The sequence below is a fragment of the Aotus nancymaae genome, unplaced genomic scaffold, assembly GCF_030222135.1.
Source record: "Aotus nancymaae isolate 86718 unplaced genomic scaffold, 86718_ANA_hifiasm-v0.15.2.pri h1tg000006l, whole genome shotgun sequence".
NCBI lineage: Eukaryota > Metazoa > Chordata > Mammalia > Primates > Aotidae > Aotus > Aotus nancymaae.
The window spans coordinates 66,571,571-66,584,387 of NW_026988417.1; the positions used below are offsets into that span (position 1 = coordinate 66,571,571).

Consider the following 12,817-nt stretch of genomic DNA (forward strand, 5'->3'; position numbering starts at 1 on the left):
GGTGTTTGGCCGGGTGTGGTGGCTCATGCCTGTAATCCTAGCACTTTGGAAGGAGGAGGAGTCCTTCTCCCGAGGCCAGGAGTTCCAGACCAGTCTCACCAACATGGCAAAACCCTGTCTTTACTAAAAATGCAAAAATTAGCTGATCGTGGTGACACTTGCATGTAGTCTCAGCTAATCAGGAGGCTGAGGCATGAGGATTGCTTGAACCTGGGAGGAGGATGTTATTCTGAGCTGAGATCATGCAACTGCACTCCAGACTGGGCAATACAGTGAGACTCTGTCTCCAAAAAAAAAAAAAAAAAAAAAAAAAAAAAATGAGGTATATCTACGATAATTAAGGTTTAAGAAAAATTATATATATATAAATTTTCTTTCTTTCCTTCTTTCTTTCTTTCTCTTTCTTTCTTTCTTCTCTCTCTTTCTTTCCCTCCCTTCTTCCTTCCTTCCTTCCTGCCTTCCTGCCTTCCTTCCTTCCTTCCCTCCTTCTTTTGCAAGAGGGAGGCAGTAAAATCAAAGCATGCTGGTGGATTAAGGCAGAAGAGAGAGAATGGCTCCCAAGCACAAAGTATAAAATTGTAACTAGAATGAATTTACCGGCACATTCAATGAAAGAATGTGTCAATTAAGGGCAAGGTTGCCAAATAATGGAAACAACAACAATGAAAAGAAGGCGTCTTGAAGACAAAACAGGCATGCCCATCCAGCATTGATTAGGACTTTATCTTGCTTTGAAGTGCTTGAAGCTAATATGGGGACAGGCATTCAAATTATATTAGAGACTCCTTTTGTTTGGAGACCAACTTAATCAGTCAACCTCCTTATTATTAGACATCCATGTTGCTTGCTTAGAGGGAGAAGGTGTGATAAGTCAAAGCAAACACAGGGAGGTAAAGTTGATGGGCATACTTTGCAATGTAAAGTTATAAACTGCTATTGTAGTTTCATCATTTTTCACTTTCTTTAAGGCTTGCTAAAATTGATATCCTTGAGTTCTATCAGTTCTGGGACAGAGAACAAATTGTGTGTCAGCCTGCAAGGAGGGACAGTGAGGAATTTGCCAAGGTAAGTGGCACTTTGTGTATGGTGCCTGGCTTTCCACAGGTGATACACTTTCTCATGTATACAGTCTCTGAGTGTCTGTACATTGAGATGTTAATTATGAGTCCATGCAGCAAGTAGAAAGGCATTTTTAATATAATTTTAGTGAAAAAGCTAAAGCATAACATTTTGTCTATTATGAAAGCAACAATTTAAACTATGCATGAATATGGGCACACTAATAAGGAAACAAGGGAAAAGAAATAGTGACTGAGTTAGTGGTGGGCATGCCAATCATATTTCTTTCTCTTTACTGCCATTTTGTTTACTTCATAAAATCAGAAGAATAAAGGCAAATTCAGTGTTATATGGATATAAAATTTTATAATAATATTTAATAATATAAAATAATACAAATAATAGCATATTTATAATAATAAATGATAAAATGGACATCAAACAATACTAATTTTGGAAGTATTTCATCTCTAATTGGCCCTTGAATCTGTTATGGCCAGTACATGGTAGCTGAGAAAACTCATTTAAAATGAAGGTGCAATAGCCACATAACTATGTATCTCATGCCAAAAATAGAGTATTTTCTGGACCTGTCCAATAGGACCTGCTATTGAGCATTGAGTAATTTCTAAACATTTGGAAGACTTCAAATAATCTCTGTTAAGTTACTTTATACAAATCAACAAATACAATGGCCATGTATGTTTTCAATTTTCTTTCTGACAAGCAGACCAATCTATTGATTTACTGTTTTTCTGTTTCTTTTTACTAAACTATTAGAACAACTTAAAAAGCTTCTTTTCCCCTTGCATCTCCTGGAAGCCAAATTTAAATTTATAAGAAATAGATTTCTTATGGAGGCACTTACAATTAAGAGGCTTAACACATGATTATTTCCACCTAAACCTTTGGTGGTTAAAAGTTTTTATAAAGTATTGTGATATATGATTTAAATGTAAAGAAGTTTTTGTTGAGGGCTACCAGTGTTGGACTTGCAGAACAAAAGAAAGTCAAATGTGAGTATTACCCAAATAAAGAGTGGAGATTTGCATTTTAACCGTTAAGTATTTAAGTAATTTCATTCAAACTGTGATTTAATATAAGCAGAAGTGTTATCATTGGGATTCTCTATTCTCCTTTGTGTGTTACGTCTTTTAATCTCTCTTGTCTTTCACCGTACTGAGTCAGTTTAGTGCGAGTCTGTACCTCCCTCTAGAGTATGAAAATAGCAGTCACTTTTCACATTTTGAGGCAGAAATTCTCTTCCTCAGAGGAAACTGATTAGTGCCTCCACAGTTCTGCTTTTCAACGTTTAGCACTAAAGTCTGTTTTTGTCAGCACTCCTCTTTGATTGTCCTCCTGACTGGTGTGGAAGCTGAAGAAGTCGCTGAATCTGAGTCAGGTACTGCTTGACACATTTAGAGCAATTTCTCTGGGATAACAGTAAACAACAAGGAATTGTGACCTATTAAGTTAAAATAAACTGAAGCAGCTCTCTAGAAAAGTGAGGAGACAATAGATTTTACTGTAAATAAGGAATGAATGTTGCTAATTCTATCTATGGGTACATCATATCTCCAGCTAACCTTCAGAACACTTTCAACTCAAATAAGCTGTAACAATTTGGTTAGTCTGTATGCTCCTCATTCATAACATGCAAAAATGTGAATTCAGAATTAGTGAATGTTGTCTGCTTTTTGCTTGTTTCTAGAAGCATTATATTGTGCGGTGTCTTTTACCTCAAAGCTCTGGGATATATTTGCAGGGATATATATATATACACATGTGTATAGCATAGGCCAATATAAATAGACAGAGACAGACCAAATTGCAAGAGATTAGAGAAGATACGTAGGACCAAACACTCTTAAATACACCAACCTCCCACTTCCATTCTCCAAATACATGTACATCCTTGGTTGTCTTTTCTTTCCCCCTGCTTTTTTGGGAATACATGTAAAGAAAACTGAAAGAAAAAAACATATAAACCTGTTAAAAATACAAACAGAGATCAAAAGAAGAGCTGAGTTTAAAAATATGGAGATTACTACAGATAAAATGCATAATTTTGGATACCAGTGGTTTCACCTACCATGTTGGTTTAAAAAAATGTATTTTGCAGTAAGTTAAGGAAATACATTTGAGGAGCCTTATACAAATACCATTTCCAATGTCTCTAAACAGTTTTAAATGATTCTTGTTAAAATACTTCACATATGCTCTGACTCATATAGAGTAGTTTTGAGCTAACATTTTTTTATCGGATGTTAATGCAAAGTTAGATTACATTAACTTTTATTTTAAGCATCACATTATATTTTAGTTCTTTGTGAGCCTTGAATCCACTAAAATCTGCCAATCTTTGTCATATAATCATTATCCTATAACTCTGAGATAGAACTTTTGAACCTAAGAACAGAACTGTCTATTGATGGCCAAGTTTGATCTCACTTACTTGATTTCTTTATTCTAGTCAGTTAAGGCAATCATTTTGAATCTTGATTCTGTCATTGGTCATATTATTTACTGCAGGAGTTATAAAGCTTTCTCTGTAAAAAGCTAGTGAATATTTTAGGCTTTGTGGGCTCTGGGTCTTTTTAATGTAGTACTCCTTTTTTTTTTTTTTTTAAATAAACACAAAAAAACTCTTTTAGTCATAGAAAACATTCTTAGCTCAAGGGCCATACAATGACAGGCCTCAGACCAGATCTGGCCCCACAGGTTGTAATTTGCCAATCTCTGTTGAACTGTATTAGTTATCTATTGCTGTGTAACAAGTAGCCCTACCATTTAGTGACTTAAAATACCAAACATTTTATTTAACAGTTTATGTAGGTGTGGAATCCAGGGCATTGATTTTTCTGGTTACCTCTGACTTGAGTTCTTTCCCAGAATATAATAAAGCAGTCGGCTGGGGCTGCAGTCTCATCAGAAGATTTGACTGAAATAGAATCTGCTTATGAGTTTCTCATGTGGTTATTGGCAGGATTTGGTCCCTAATAGACTGTTGGCCAGAGATTTCCCTTGGTTCCTTGCCAGGTGGGCAGTTCACAACTTAGTAACTAGTTTACATCACAATTAGTCAGCAAGAGGGAAGAAGAAAGAACTTGCAAGAGGGAATCCACAGGGTTTTTGTAACCTAATTTTAGAAGTGACAGCCATCAGTTATGCTGCATTATATTGATTAGAAGTGAGTTCCTATGTGTAGTTCAGACACAAGGGAAAGGGATTTCACAGAGGTGTGAATTCTGGAATGGCAGGAATTACTGGAGCCATCTTAAAAGCTGCCTACAAAACCTATCCACCCAAAATATTCTACAATTTGGAAGAAACACATTTTTGATTTATCCACATTTTTGATACAAACATTCAAGAAGGCGTGTTCATGATGGACTTCTGTGGAATGCTTTCCAACCCCCAAGATTGATCCCAGCCCAGTAATACTATGAATATTGCTGATTGATTAACTGCAAATTCTCAATGGTGATATCATAAACATTTTATCATCATATCATTGGAAATCTCAAGAGACATTTTTGTCAAACACATTTTAACAATCATGATGTTTCAGCTTCATTGGACAGGTGAAATTAAGTTAAACTGAGTCTCAAGGACTGTCATGAAGAATAAAATAAGTCATAGCAATACTGTAGCTCAAATGATATCATAAATAGAGAGAACCAGTTTCATCTGCCTTGTCTCCATGACATGAAATTTTAAGGCTGATTGCATTCAATATGAGCCTCAGTGTTTTTATAAACAACTGGTAAAGCTACCTTTTCCTCCACTTCCATATATGCTTTCATTGAAAGAGGTATATTTTCTTATAGAACAGGCAAGAGATCAAATTAGGGATGAACTGGACTTTACAAATATTGTGATAGTAAATTATAATCATAATTTGATCCAAGGATCTTTCAAAATTAGAGAATGCCAGTTATTGATAACTACTATCTAGATAGCAACAATATACCAATACAATGTTTCTAGTACTTCAGAAAAAAAAAAAATCTATAATGCTCTAACCCAAACTGCCAATGAAAGTACTGTCATTTTAAATGCTGTATCACTCAAACTTCAATCCCACTAACAGCCCACATGTTTTGCAACTCTTTCCCACTTAAGTAATATGATTATTATTACCCATTGGGTGTATAATATGAGTGAAATGCTGCACTAAACAACTTTATTAGGATCTTCTCATTAATTCTTAGCAACTCTGGTGGGTAAGTACTATTATTATGCTCATTTTACAGAGATTAAGCAACTTGTGGTCATCCAGCTAGTAAATGATGAAGCAAAAGTTTGACACCTAGTAGCCTAAATTGAACGCTTTCTCTTAAACCAGAGGCACAAATGTAATATTTGCTTATTTAAGAACTGCTAAGGAAACTTTTCCTAGGAAACGTGGTTAAATGATTCACATGAGTATAGTTCATTTTTTTTCGGTTTGAAGCCACTAGATGGCAACATTTTCAAAAGGTTTTTTTTTTTTTTTTTTTTTTTTTTTTTTAAGGTGGAAAGGTAACTCCACAGTATTAGCGACTGGTTTTCTGTGAAGAAATTATTTATTTTTGATTTGCCAAATTATAACTGTTTTTTGTAGAAAAGTCTTTCAATGATGTGACCATGGTAGTTTGGAGTGTTATGTGCTATTCCGTTAACTTTTTGTTTTACTTTAATTTGAGGTTGAAGGCAAGTTCCTAGAAACTTAAAATTTCTTCCTGGAGGTTTTCCCTCATGCTACAACACTGCCATCAAGTCCTGTTTGTTTAATATCAAACATGACACACATTTATTCTTCAGAAAAACATTGTACTATAACACACTTTAGTGACTTTAAAAATATAATTTGTATTGCCTGGAATTTACCCTTCCGCTTTTGCATCATATATTCTTGTGTATCTTTTAAATCCTAAGTTACGTATGTATCTTTTTCCTCTGTGATGTCCCTTCCACAAGCACAGGCAGATTCTTCTAATAACACCACCTCAGCCCCATATTCATTTGAGGCTTTGATGTATTACACATGTTCTAGTGATATGTGTCTGTCCTCCCACTTCTTTGGGAGCACTTCAAAGGCAGTCTTTTAAAAATTTGTATTCATAAAATCCTCAGTTTCTCAATATCTGAATAAACAATCATATTAACATATCACAACCTATTTTACCTAATCCTCTAATTTGATTTCTTTTCACGTATTTGCTATTACATACAATGCTTCAAAAGTCTTTGTTTTTGTCTTGCACATGTGTGAGAATTGCAGTAGAAATTCTAGAGATTGAATTTATGTATCATGGGGTACATATGGTACAAACAATTTTAATCACACATGACATTTGTCATTTATGGGCTGATTATTAACTAATATGCCTTGGGAACTAATATGTTTTGGGAACTTCCCATTTTATGAATATGATGGGAAGTTGACCCGGTTTTCCACTATAAACACTGAAAATGTCAAATACTTGCTTCCTGAGCTTCCTTTGCACCTAAGATGTGGGCACATGGTCTTGCTTCTCTACTTGGAATTGAAAGCCAATGCATCAGAAGAGAGGACTCTGTACAGCTGTGTTGATTTTTGCAGCAGAACTAAACTTTGTAGCAGTAATGGAAGCCATGCTATTGGTGGCATTTAGTACACAGAGTCAAAAAAAGTTGTTGCAGTGCAGGTTGCAACAACTTTTGTTTGGTGAAGGCCACAGTGGAGTTCTCATAGATCATTTCTATGGTGTGATTTTGAGCATTGTTTTTGGTGCAAAGTCCTGTCCCTAATTATCTAGGCTTCCTAATGATTCCGTGAACTACCCTCAAATCCTTGTCATAATGTCCTATTCTGCCTTCATCAGTTGAACTTGGTTATTTTTTGTTTCTAGCTAAAAATGCTGACTGATAAAAATTGGTATCAAGAATGGGCTGGAGGTGTTGTTTCTAAAGAAGCTAAACAACTAAATAAAAAAGGAATGACATTCTCAAAATTCTAATTTAGGGCATAAATTGAAAACGAGCTAAAAGAATATCTTCTTTCTTGCAGCCACAGGGTTGAGATAGTCAAAGATGAAATTCAAAGTTTAATTATGTAAGTTTCCTAATTCCAAACTCAGCTGAATTCACTGTCTTACCTGGTGTAATATGTGAAAGTTAGAGTTTGATAATCAAAGAGTAGTGTCCCCCCAAACTAAAATGAGGTGCATGAAAGGATTTAATTTTATTGATTCAGAAAATACTGACTCTTCTTCATAGAGACTCCCTTGCCTGCAGAAGCTCTTACCTTCATTTGACTCATAAGATTGTTCTTACCTTGCTTTACAACCCTGTCACAACCTTACCTAAGAAGGTCATCTTGCAGGAGGAAGCCAGTCCTCTTTTTACTCTACCATTTTTTTTTTTTTTTTTTTTTTTTTTTTTTAGACAGAGTCTTGTTCCATCATCAGGTGCCAGGCTGGAGTGCAGTGGCGCGATCTCAGCTCACTGCAACCTCCGCCTCCTGGGTTCAAGCAATTTTCCTGCCTCAGCCTCCCGAGTAGCTGAGACTACAGGCGTGCGTCACCATGCCCAGCTAATTTTTGTATTTTTAGTAGAGACGGGGTTTCACCATGTTGACCAGGATGGTCTCGATCTCTTGACCTCGTGATCCGCCTGCCTCAGCCTCCCAAAGTGCTGGGATTACAGGCGTGAGTACTCTACTCTTAACACTCACTATGTCTAGACCAATAATGAAAACCAGATCTTTAGCCTGAACTTGTATTAGGGGAGTGAAATTATAGCATCACTCCCAGGATAATACAGTTAACACTTTAAAATAATTTAAGAAACATATTATTTTAGTTCAGTGATGAAAAGAAGATTTCATTAATTTATAAATATAAATAAGGGAAGAATGTAATTTAAGAAGTAACTGAAGTTATCAATATGAGTAACCTTGTCAGAAGTTAGGCTTTTAATATCCTAGCTTAAACAAATGGGAGTAGTTTAAATTATTTTCTTGTTTGATTAACTGAAATCTAGACCATAGCTGATATGACCAGAAATGAACCTGCTAGAAAGAAGAAAATATATTAATAAAATAACTGAAAGACCTGGGTAGAAATCTTGAGGTAGAAATATTGGATTAATTTGTTGTCTGCATTCTGCTGTCTTCACTCCTAATAAAATCCCTCAAGAGGGTTCAAGAGGTAACTTCTTCACCAAATCCGTTAGAAATACATTAGACAGTAGGCTGGGTGCAGTGGCTCACTCCCGTAATCTCAGTACTTTGAGAAGCCAAAGTAGCAGGATCACTTGAGGCCTAGAGTTTGAGGTCAGTTTGGACAACATAGTAAGACCTTGTATCTATTTAAGAAAATGAACAAACAAGCAAACAAACAATTTGAGAGTCTCTCTGAGCCATCTCTGGCTCAGGAGGCTGCCCCAAAAGCAACAACAAGAAACACATTACATTGGCAATGTGACTCATACCTATAATCCCAGCACTTTGGAGGACTGAGGCAGGAGGATTGATTGAGGCTAGGAGTTTGAGACCAGACTAGGCAACATAGCAAGACCCCCATCTCTATGAAAAATATAAAATTAGCTGGGCATGGTGGCTTGTGCTTGTGGTCTCAGCTAGAAGCTGAGGCAGGAGGATCACTTGAGCCTAGGAGGTTGAAGTTGCAGTGAGTTGTGATTGTGCTGTTGCCTTCCAGCTTGGGCAACAGAATAATACACTGTCTCAAAAAAAAAAAAAAAAAAACAAAAAAAGAGTAAGAAAAGAAATGAATTAGGAATACCTCTTGAGGGCATCCTTAATTTCGATGAGAATATGAAGATTCTAGGTTGACAGAAATTAGAGTACTTAATCACTAAGGCAAATTGGCGTGATTACCATAATTATAGACAGTAAATTCCTGACCATTAGTCCACATAACTACTTGATCTGAGCTGACCATGATGAACCACGTTATCAATCAGAGCACCAAGTTAGTCATGCCCAGTAGTAGGCCACTATCAAATGGAAGTAGTATATGTGGAACTGGGCTGGAGAATATCTAGAGGCACAAGAAGGGTACATGTGTATATGATTCATATTCTGAGTGCGCTACTTCTGCCACATTGCCATTTTTCTCTCAACTTCATTTATGGCCTCATGATAAGTTACCTATGACCCATATCTCTGACCTTGGTTAACAGATGAGTCAACATAATTTGCTGGCACCAGGTGAAAGTAGACTACACCTTCTTACAAATCTAATCAGGGTTAGCACTTTAGGAGCATGAAAATTTAATTCCTCTTGATAGGTAGAATTTTGAGTATTCCAGGTAATTTTCCAGTTATTACGAAAACCATTGCCTGAGTCAAGAGTCTATGCTCATTTATGGTCACTGGCTAGTGGAACTAGAAGGAGGAAGATTAGAGTCTTAGAAATAAGAAATTTGAAAAGTAAAATACAAGGATAGATATCTTCCTATGGATCCAGAGTATGAGAATATTGTCCCAAATGAAAGCTAATCAAAAAGGCTTTACCATGGAGGAAGCTTTTAATAATCAGAGAGGCTGTCAGTTAGCCTCTATCCATTACCACACCATTGCTTTCTTAATAGGCTCATTAAAAATTGCCAATCTTGCAGGGATGGAGGCCATGCATGGACTCAACAACATCAATTTTTATTCCTGAAGGCTAACATGGTTACCACCAATGCTGAATGGTAAGTAGGAACTTATCATGAATCTTTTATGTGACATCTCCATTAGTTTTCTATTGCTGCACAAAAATTATCACAAAATTAGCTGTTGGTAACAAAACACATTTATTATTTCACAGTTTCCACATGTCACAAGTCTGGACATGGCTAGCTGAGTTATTTGCAGTTTATTGGAAGGTGCTAGCCATACTGGCATTCTTGTCTGGAGGCTCTATTAGGGAAGAATCCATGTCTAAGTTAATTCATAGTTTTTGGCTATATGATTGAAGGTCCTGACTTTTTGCTAGCTTTTGTCTGGAGGCTGCCCACAGCTCCTTGACATGTGGTCTTTTTGAATATGGCCGCTTACTTCATTAAACCCACAAGCCAAGCTGGCTATATGGGCACACATCCTATGTTTTTCCCTCTGTGCTTAGAAGGCCCCACACTTGGTTTAAGGCTATTCTGTAGCTGTTTTGAAATTCTTGGTAATTTTTGAAAAAGGAGTCCCACACTTTGCTTTTGAAGTGGGCCCCCAAAATTATGTAGCTAGTCTAATCTGCAAGGAGAGTTTATAGCTCCAGTCTGCTAAGATGGAGACTTCGGTAACATAATGTAATCACAAGAATTACATCCATCATCTTTGCCATATAATGTAATCATAAGAGTGATATCACCTTTGCTACTGTCTACTGGTTAGAAGCAAGTAACAGGTCCCTACCATACTCGAGGGAAGGGGATTATAGGAGGGTGTTAATACCAGTAGGTGAGACTTGTAAGGGCCACTCCTAGGTCTTTCTGCCACAACACAATCAACTGGACTAGGACAAGTAGAGAGCAGGTACCTAGAAAGGATTTCAACTGGGTTTCTCTGCCTGCCATGCTTTTGTTTGCAGCACTATTTCTTGGAATTTTTGAGTGTCTTATTCACAGTTATTGTATCCCACACAGCATTGCCTCCAAGTAATTATTTTAGAGTTTCCAATGGATCCGTTACCACCTGCTTTATAGATTGTCAAAATGTTGTACTGAAGACTAGCACCTATAGTGCCTGGCAGGAAAGCAATATCTTGGGAGGTCAGGATGTTGTCTTGCATAATACATTATATGCTCTGAACTGGTAATCAGTACATGGGTTGTTTTTCTTATAAGCAGAATCTGTAGGATTTGAGAAGCAATGACTATAAGTGGTGTCTCATAAAACTACACCAAATGCCTACTTATAATTTTTTTTGCATCGTGTCTTCAGAACATGAGTTTGCTGGTTCAGAAATCTTAATGTCTAAGAGATACTACTTAATATCTAAAAGAGATTTCCTGGAACCATGAGGAGACACAAGCAAAGTTCAATTGTATTGACAGTGGCCACTGTCAACTAGCTGTTTTGAACAACTGATGCCACTGGACAAACCAAACAAAAAGGGAATTCTGGTGTTGGCAAAGGTGATTGATTCTATTCATGAAGAGCAATAGGCTTATTGCTACACAGTGACGGCAAAGAAAAATATGGATAAAATCCTTCATTATTTATAGTACTTATAATTCTTATTTATTTTTCTTTTTAGATGTTATTGTCTGAGTGCACTAGTATATTACTGAAAATCAGTGGCTATAATGGACATCTGTGTATTATGACTCTAAAGAGAATATTTGTAGTATTTTACCATTACATAAGATGTTTGTGGAAGTTTTTTTTTTAAAAAATGTCTGTGAATTAAGCCCATTTTCTTCTTTTTCTTTCTTTTTTAAAAAAAAAGAAAAAGGGAGAGAGATCCAAGATGGCTGGTTAGGAGCAGCTCAGGATTGCAGCTCCCAGTGAAAGCGCAGAGGGTGAGTGGACGCCGCATTTCCAGACAACAGATGCTGGAGAGGATGTGGAGAAATTGGAACACGTTTACACTGTTGGTGAGAGTGTAAATTAGCTCAACCATTGTGGAAGACAGTGTGGCGATTCCTCAAGGATCTAGAAATAGAAATTCCATTTGACCCAGCAATCCTATTACTGGGTATATATCCAAAGGAGTATAAATCGTTCTACTTTAAGGACACATGTACACAAATGTTCATTGCAGCACAGTTTACAATAGCAAAGACCTGGAACCAACCTAAATGCCCATCGATGATAGACTGGACAGGGAAAATGTGGCACATATACACCATGGAATATTATGCAGCCATCAAAAGTGATGAGTTCACGTCCTTTGTAGGTACATGGATGAACCTGGAAACCATCATTCTCAGCAAACTGACACAAGAACACAAAATCAAACACCGCATGTTCTCACTCATAGGCGAGTGTTGAACAACGAGAACACATGGACACAGGGAGGGGAGCACTACACACTGGGGTCTGTTGGGGGGAAATAGGGGAGGGACAGCGGGGGGTGGGGAGTAGGGGAGAGAAAGCATGGGGAGAAATGCCAGATATAGGTGAAGGGGAGGAAGGCAGCAAATCACACTGCCATGTATGCACCTATGCAGCAATCTTGCATGTTTTTCACATGTACCCCAAAACCTAAAATGCAATAAAAATAAAAAATAAAAAAAATAAAAAAATAAAAATAAATAAAATAAATAAAAACTCCAACTTTTGTTTCAGGATCTAGAAGCCCATTTTCTTCTATTCTTGGTTTGCTATTTTTTTTAAAAAAAACCCTCATGAACGTATGTTGCATTTTTTAATGCATTTTTTATTAACTAAAATAATTATGTTATTCATTTAATTTACAAATGTGGTGAATCACATCAATTGGTTTTCTGTGTTTCAGACATTTTTGAGTTTCTGAAATAAAATCTACTTGATCCCCTCTATGTTCATCTCTTCCTTGCTGGATTTGATTCATTAATATTTTATTTAGATTATTAAATCTGTATTTATAAGTGACATTCACACACCATTTTCCATTCTTGTATTATCCTTATCTTGTATTATCTTTAGTTTCAATTTCAAGGTAAATTGGGTAGTATGTGAGTGAGGGTTCAGTTTAAGATAACAGATTCCATCCTGGAAAAAAGGTTTTATCCTGTAAGGTGCTAAATGGAACTTACAGACGTTTTCAGAATGAAGAAAGAGACTTATTTGCATTTCCAGGAACTA

At 36.4% G+C, this 12,817-nt stretch overlaps 1 long non-coding RNA gene across 1 annotated transcript; it reads left to right on the forward strand.

Annotated features, from left to right (window-relative positions):
• Positions 1-1,004: 1,004 nt before the first annotated feature.
• On the forward strand, positions 1,005-12,030 carry LOC135269905 (uncharacterized). The gene is made up of 3 exons (XR_010338159.1): positions 1,005-1,065; positions 9,667-9,744; positions 11,478-12,030. It is a non-coding gene; the product is annotated as an uncharacterized LOC135269905 (long non-coding RNA).
• Positions 12,031-12,817: the final 787 nt, after the last annotated feature.